Genomic DNA, 6,534 nt, shown 5'->3' with positions numbered 1-6,534 from the left:
ACAATGAGATACCAAGATACATATTTGAATGACTAAAATCCATAAAAACTGGCAATACCAAATGCTGGTGAGATAGAGTAGCACCAGGAACTTTTATTCATTGCTTTCATTCATTTCATTCATGAAAATGCAAAGTTGTTCAGCCAGTTTGGGAGACATTTTGGCAGTTTGTTAGAGAGATAAACATAGTCACACCAATCTTGCAACTAGGTATTTATGCAATTGGATTTTTATTTTTAAAGATTTATTTATTTGTTTATTTGAAAGAGAGAGGGAGACAGAGAGTGGGGGGGAGGGGCAGAGGGAGAGGAGAGAGAGAATCTCAAGCAGACTCACCACCAAGCATGGAACCCAACATGGAACTTGATTCCACTACCATGAGATCATGACTGGAGCCTAAATCTAGAGTCATACACTTAACCAACTGAGCCACCCAGGTGCCCCTATCCAATTGGTTTTAAAACTTCAGATTTCCACATAGGAAACTAGAAGAAAATATTTAGCAGCTTTACTCATAACTGCCAAAAACTGGAAACATCAAAATACCTTTCAATGGACGAATGCATAAACAAATAGTGATATATCCATATAATGGAATATTATCCAGCAATAAAAGGAAATGAGCTATAAACTACACAAAAAAGGAAAAACCATGGAGAAACCTAAAATGCATATTGATAGGTGATTCCAATTATTTAATACTCTGGAAAAGGCAACAGTATACAAAGGGTAAAAAACATCAGTGATGGCTTAGGATGTGGAAGGAGAAGAACAGGAGTGAATAGGGACAAACAGATTTTTGTAGGGGAGTGAAACTATTCTGTATGATATTATAATGTTGGAACAGGGTATTATATTTGTTAAAACCAATTATACCTCACAGCACAGAATGAAACTTAATGTATACAATTTAAAGAAAATATATCATTTAGGAGGTTGGGGGATCCCCAGAAGCAATTCAGACTATGACAAAAGGATGTGACTATATTTACAAATGTATGTAACAAACTCAGTGAGATGGTGGGGGTGGGGTGGAAGAAGGAACTGAATTAAATAACTTTGGAAATGAGAGGTATATGTAATCTTAAAGGCAAAGGAACTTTATAAAATTACTGTACTCTAGCTAATTATATTATTCCCATGAAGGTAATAGTTAACAGTTCTGATATTTCTCTATATATATACTAGAGTTGGAAAATGAAGCTAAATAACAAATAGTAAAAGGCAGCCTACTCTGTTGGAGTAGGAATTCACATAAAAGCAAGAGCAGGAGGTTACAATGGTTCTTATGGTGGTAATGGATTAGAGTTGGAGACATCAGTAAGACCTAAGTTAGAGTCAAGAAGATATAACAATTCTAAATATTTATGCACCCAACATGGGAGCACCCAAATACATAAAACAGTTAAAAACAAACATAAAGGAACTAATCGATAATAATATAATAGTACGGGACTTTAACACCCCACTTATATTAATGGGCAGGTCATCTAAACAGAAACTCAACAAAAAAACAATGGCTTTGAATGACACACTGGAATGATGGATTGAACAGATATATTCAAATGTTCCATCTTAAAACAGCAGAATACACATTCTTTTCAAGTGTTCATGGAACATTCTCCAGAATAGATCACATATTAGCCTATAAAACCAGCCTCAACAAATTCAAGAAGGTTGAAGTCATACCATGCAACTTTTCTGACCACAAGCTATGAAGCTAAAAGTCAACCACAAGAAAAAATCTAAAAAGACCACAAATACATGGAGGTTAAGTGAATGGGTCAACAGAAAATTAAGGAAGAAATAAAAAAGTACATGGAAACAAATGAAAATGAAAACACAACATCCCAAAACTTCTGGAATGCAGCAAAATGGGTCCTAAGAGGGAAGTATATAGCACTACAGACCCACCTCAAGAAGCAAACAACAACAACAACAAAACAAACAAACAAAAAAACCCACCTTGAATAAACAACTTAACCTTATACCTATAGGACTTACAAAAAGAACAACAAACAAAACCTAAAAACAGCAGAAGGAAGGAAATAATAAAGATTAGAGAAGAACTAAATGATCTAGAAAATAAACAAACAGAAGAGATCAGTGAAACCAGAAGATGGTTCTTTGAAACAATTAATAAAATTGATAAAACTCTAGCCAGACTAATTAGGAAAAAAAGAGAAAAGACCCAAATAAATAAAATCACAAATGAGGAAGGAGAAATAACAACCCCTACCACAGAAATACAAACAATTATAAGAGAATATTGTGAAAAACTCTATGTCAACAAACTGGAAAACCTAGAAGAAATGGAAACATTCTTAGAGACATATAAACTACCAAAACAGAAACAGGAAGAAATAGAAAATTTGAAAAGATTGATAACCAGCAAAATTGAATCAGTAATCAGGAAACTTCCAACAAACAGAAGTCCAGGACCAGATGGCTTCACAGGTGAATTCTACTAAACATTTAAAGAAGAGTTAATACCTTTCCTTCTTAAACTGTTCCAAAAAAATAGAAAAGGAAGAAAAACTTCCAAATTCATCCAATGAGGCCAGGATTCTGGTACCAAAACCAGTTAAAGAACACTAAAAATGACAACTACAGGCCAATATCCCTGATGAACATAGATGAAAAAAATCCTCAATAAAATACAAGGAACTTGAATCAAATAATATGTTAAAAAATCATTTACCACAATCAAGTGGGATTTATTCCTGGGTTGCAAGTGTGGTTCAAAATCTGCAAAACAATCAACATAATATCACATCAATAAGAGAAAGGATATGGTCATTCCAATAGACATGGAAAAAGCATTTGACAAAATACAACATTCATTCATGATAAAAACCCTCAACAAAGTAGGTTTAGAGGGACCATACCTCAACTTAATAAAGGACATATATGAAAAACACACAGCTAACATCATCCTCAATGGGGAAAAACTGAGGACAGGAATAAGACAAGGATGTCTACTCTCACCACCTCTATTCAATGTAGTACTGGAAGTACTAACCACAGCAATCAGAAAACAAAAAGAAATAGAAGGCATCCAAATCAGCAAGGAAGAAGTCAAACTTTCACTATTTGCAGATGACATGATAATCTCCATAGAAAACCAAAATACTCCACCAAGATACTTCTAGAACTGATAAATTTGGTAAAGTCGCAGAATACAAAATTGATATACAGAAATCTGTTGCATTTCTATACACCAATAATGAAGCAGCAGAAAGAGAAATTAAGAAAACAAACCCATTTACAATTGTACCAAAAACAATAAGACATCTAGGAATAAACCCAACCAAAGAGGTGAGAGACCTATACTCTGAAAACTATAAAACAGTGCTAAAAATTGAAGACAACATACAAAAAAATGAAAAGATATTCTATGCTCATGGATTGAAGAATAAATATCATTAGAAGGTCTATACTCCCCAAAGCAATCTACACATTTAATGCAATCTCCATCAAAATACCAACAGCATTTTTCACAGAATTAGAACAATTCTAAAATTATAATCAAAAGACCCCAATTAGCCAAAGAAATCTTGAAAAAGCAAAGCAAAGCAATTTCACACTCCAAGTAATATTACAGAGCTGTGATAATCAAAATAGTATGGTACTGGCACAAAAACAGACACATAGACCAATAGAACAGGATAGTAAGCCCAGAAATGAACCCACAAATATACAGTGAATTGATTTTATAGAGCAGCCCCAGGTAATGTTAACAACTAGATTAAAAAAATAAGGAGAACCAATGTTATTCTGTATACTCTTGGGCTGGGAAGCTTCTCAAAGGAGTCATGTTCAGGAAATGATACTCAAAAACATAAATTCTTATACATTAAATTTCCCTGTTAAGTAAGTCTCTTTCAAATTCTTTAGTTAACAGCAATACTTTAAAAATCTTCAACTGCAAACTCTTAGCTTGCAATGTTTTGATTTTTCCTGAATCTTGAAAACTTCAAAGTTATATTAAATATATTATCTTCTGTTTCTTCTTAAAGAACTCATGTTCATAAAAGGATCGTCATCGTCATCCTCATCTGATTCAAAATCTACCCCTTTAGCTATTTGGCTCTGGGACATGCTCTTGCTTGATGATGATGTGCTCGACCACCTCTGTTCTGTTTTTGAAGTGGTAGGAAAAATGTCTTCTTCCACATCTGACTCATCCACCTCAATCACCTCTGAATAATTCTTAGCAGCAACATTTTGGGATGGCTGCTGTCTTGCAGATTTAAAGGCATCTATAATAGACATGTTTCTAGGTGTTGACATAGTGGCCTTTGAACTTCTGCTTCGAGTAGAAGTCTCTAGACCAGTGCCTCTTCCTCTCTGAGACTCCCCTCTCCAGGCTGAGTTCTGCCCTCTTCCTCCTCGGCAGCCTCTGCCTTGGCCTCCTCCTCTGCTGGCTGCTGCTGTGATGTCTTCATCAGAGTCCTCAGCCATCTGTTCTGCCAAATCTATACTCATGAGGTCCTCAGCACTAAAGGCAGAAGCAGAGTCCTCAGACTGAGATCTGAGGGCTCTGGCCCTTGTCATAGCCTCTCGAACTTCATCATCTTCTTCATTAGTGTTTTTTTTGTCTGCTTTCTCTGAAACGGCATACCTCTTCATCGATTTTATCTTCTAGGGCATCAATATGACGCTCTTTAAGAAATCGCTGTGTTTTTTCCAACTGGTATTTCACTAATTCCTCTATGGCGTCTTTTTCTTCCTTGTCCACAAATTCTTGTACTGCTTAACCCATTCCCCTTTCTGTTAGAAGTGAGAGCTGCACATTCTTCTCTGCAGTCTGAAAATACTGTTTTACAAGGTCTTCTACTCTTAGGGTTGTTCCTTCTGAAGATTTTGTGATGAGCTTCCCAAAGCTGATCTCTTCTCTCGTGTTTTTCTTTTGTTCTTTATGTCTGAAAAAATGGGTAACATCTTTTGGATTAGCTACCCGATCCACAAATTTCCGGCTAAAGCAAAGAACACTGAAAGGCTCAAAACCTCCATTATAGTCCACTTGCAGTCGTATAAGAGGCTTCTCTGGCTGTCGAGAATTTCCCAGACGTTCTCGTTCAGCATTTTCAAGCATTTCTTTAATCTTCTCCAAACAGAAGCTCTGTATGGCCTGGGTTACTTTAGGATTATCTGGGTTAAAAATGTCTGGATAATCAGCCAGAACAATATCCTCCATGAAAAACTGCCGCACTGTGTGAAGAGGAATTTTCTGCATATTCATCTTCCTTCCATTTATACGCAGCAAACCAACATGTTTCTTTACGCTTCTCCTGGGGAAAGAGAAGTAACCACTGAACTTCCAGGTTGTGACATATAAAAGAGTTGTTGTTCATTTTTGGTTGGAGCTATTTTACACTCATGTTCATGGCCCCAGATAACAAGATCAATGAAGTCATCCAAAAATTGTTCTGGAATGAAGTTAGTACTTCCGTGTTTACTCCTGTTCTGATGAATCACAAATAAGTTAAACCAAGAGTTCTCATCTTCTTTTGGTCTCAACATTGTTACTTTTTTATTGATGAACATTCAATAGAGACTTTCATCTGGAATGGAACCTAAGCCATATAGAGCAATTTTTGTGCTTCCTTTTTGGAGCAAAACTGGACTAATGTCTATCTTCTCCCCAGACAGTGAACATCCAAAGTGATTTATAAATCCAGCACAACTTAAAATATCCAGGGCACAGAGGGCATCTGCCCCTGTGGGATCATCATGATTGCCATGACCACTAAACACTGGAATTGAAATGTTGAGATTGTCATCTTGGTAGTTCACCCACGAAAACTTACTAAAACCAAAGTTGACTGATCGCTGAGAATTTCAAACTGTATAGGACGATCACCCATGCAGTATTTTCTTAATAACTCAAGGCAGGTATGTAATGTTTTTCTTGAGGGCTTATTTTCATGAAAAAGATCACCACCTAACAAAATAAAATCCACTTCATTTTCCTAGGCAAGTCTTAAAATTTCATCCAATGTTACAAATGTATCATTTCTTCTGACTGCATCTTTCTCCATAAATCCCAGATGAATATCTGTTGCAACTAAGATTTTAAATGTATTTTCATCATCAAGGGCATCCGCAGGACTCATTCTTATGGTCAGTCCAGCTCCTCTGGAACCAGTTTTCTCTCCAAGTACTCCTGGGTTGTGTGATCAAATACATCAGAAAACTCACTCGATTCCAAATTCTAGCAAATTCCTTAAAACTAGTGTAAATAAACAGAAACACGTGCTCCGCGGAGAAACACCCTGCACCTGCAAGGCAAGTGGAAATGGCCAAGATATTCTGGGAAGAGGGGCTGCGGCTGCGAAACAACCCCTCCCACATCCGGACTCCTGGTTCCTTCCAGATTCTAAGCCTCAACACACTACCCCCACCCCCAGCTGGACTCTCTGAAGCCAGAACCAGAACCCTCCAGGGCTTAGCCAACCAGCCCCATTCTTTCCATATATACTTATTTTTATATAAATATATACAGGTTAGTTTATATGCATATATTTGATG

At 36.5% G+C, this 6,534-nt stretch overlaps 1 pseudogene; it reads right to left on the bottom strand.

The window, feature by feature from the left end:
• Window positions 1–3,944: 3,944 nt before the first annotated feature.
• Window positions 3,945–6,216, bottom strand: LOC118555625 (double-strand break repair protein MRE11 pseudogene; annotated as a pseudogene).
• Between the last annotated feature and the right edge of the window lie 318 nt (window positions 6,217–6,534).

The sequence above is a fragment of the Halichoerus grypus genome, chromosome 7 (genome assembly GCF_964656455.1).
Source record: "Halichoerus grypus chromosome 7, mHalGry1.hap1.1, whole genome shotgun sequence".
Taxonomy (NCBI): domain Eukaryota; kingdom Metazoa; phylum Chordata; class Mammalia; order Carnivora; family Phocidae; genus Halichoerus; species Halichoerus grypus.
The sequence above is the reverse complement of the archived record's forward strand: the minus strand, read 5'-3'. Positions and strand labels throughout refer to the sequence as shown.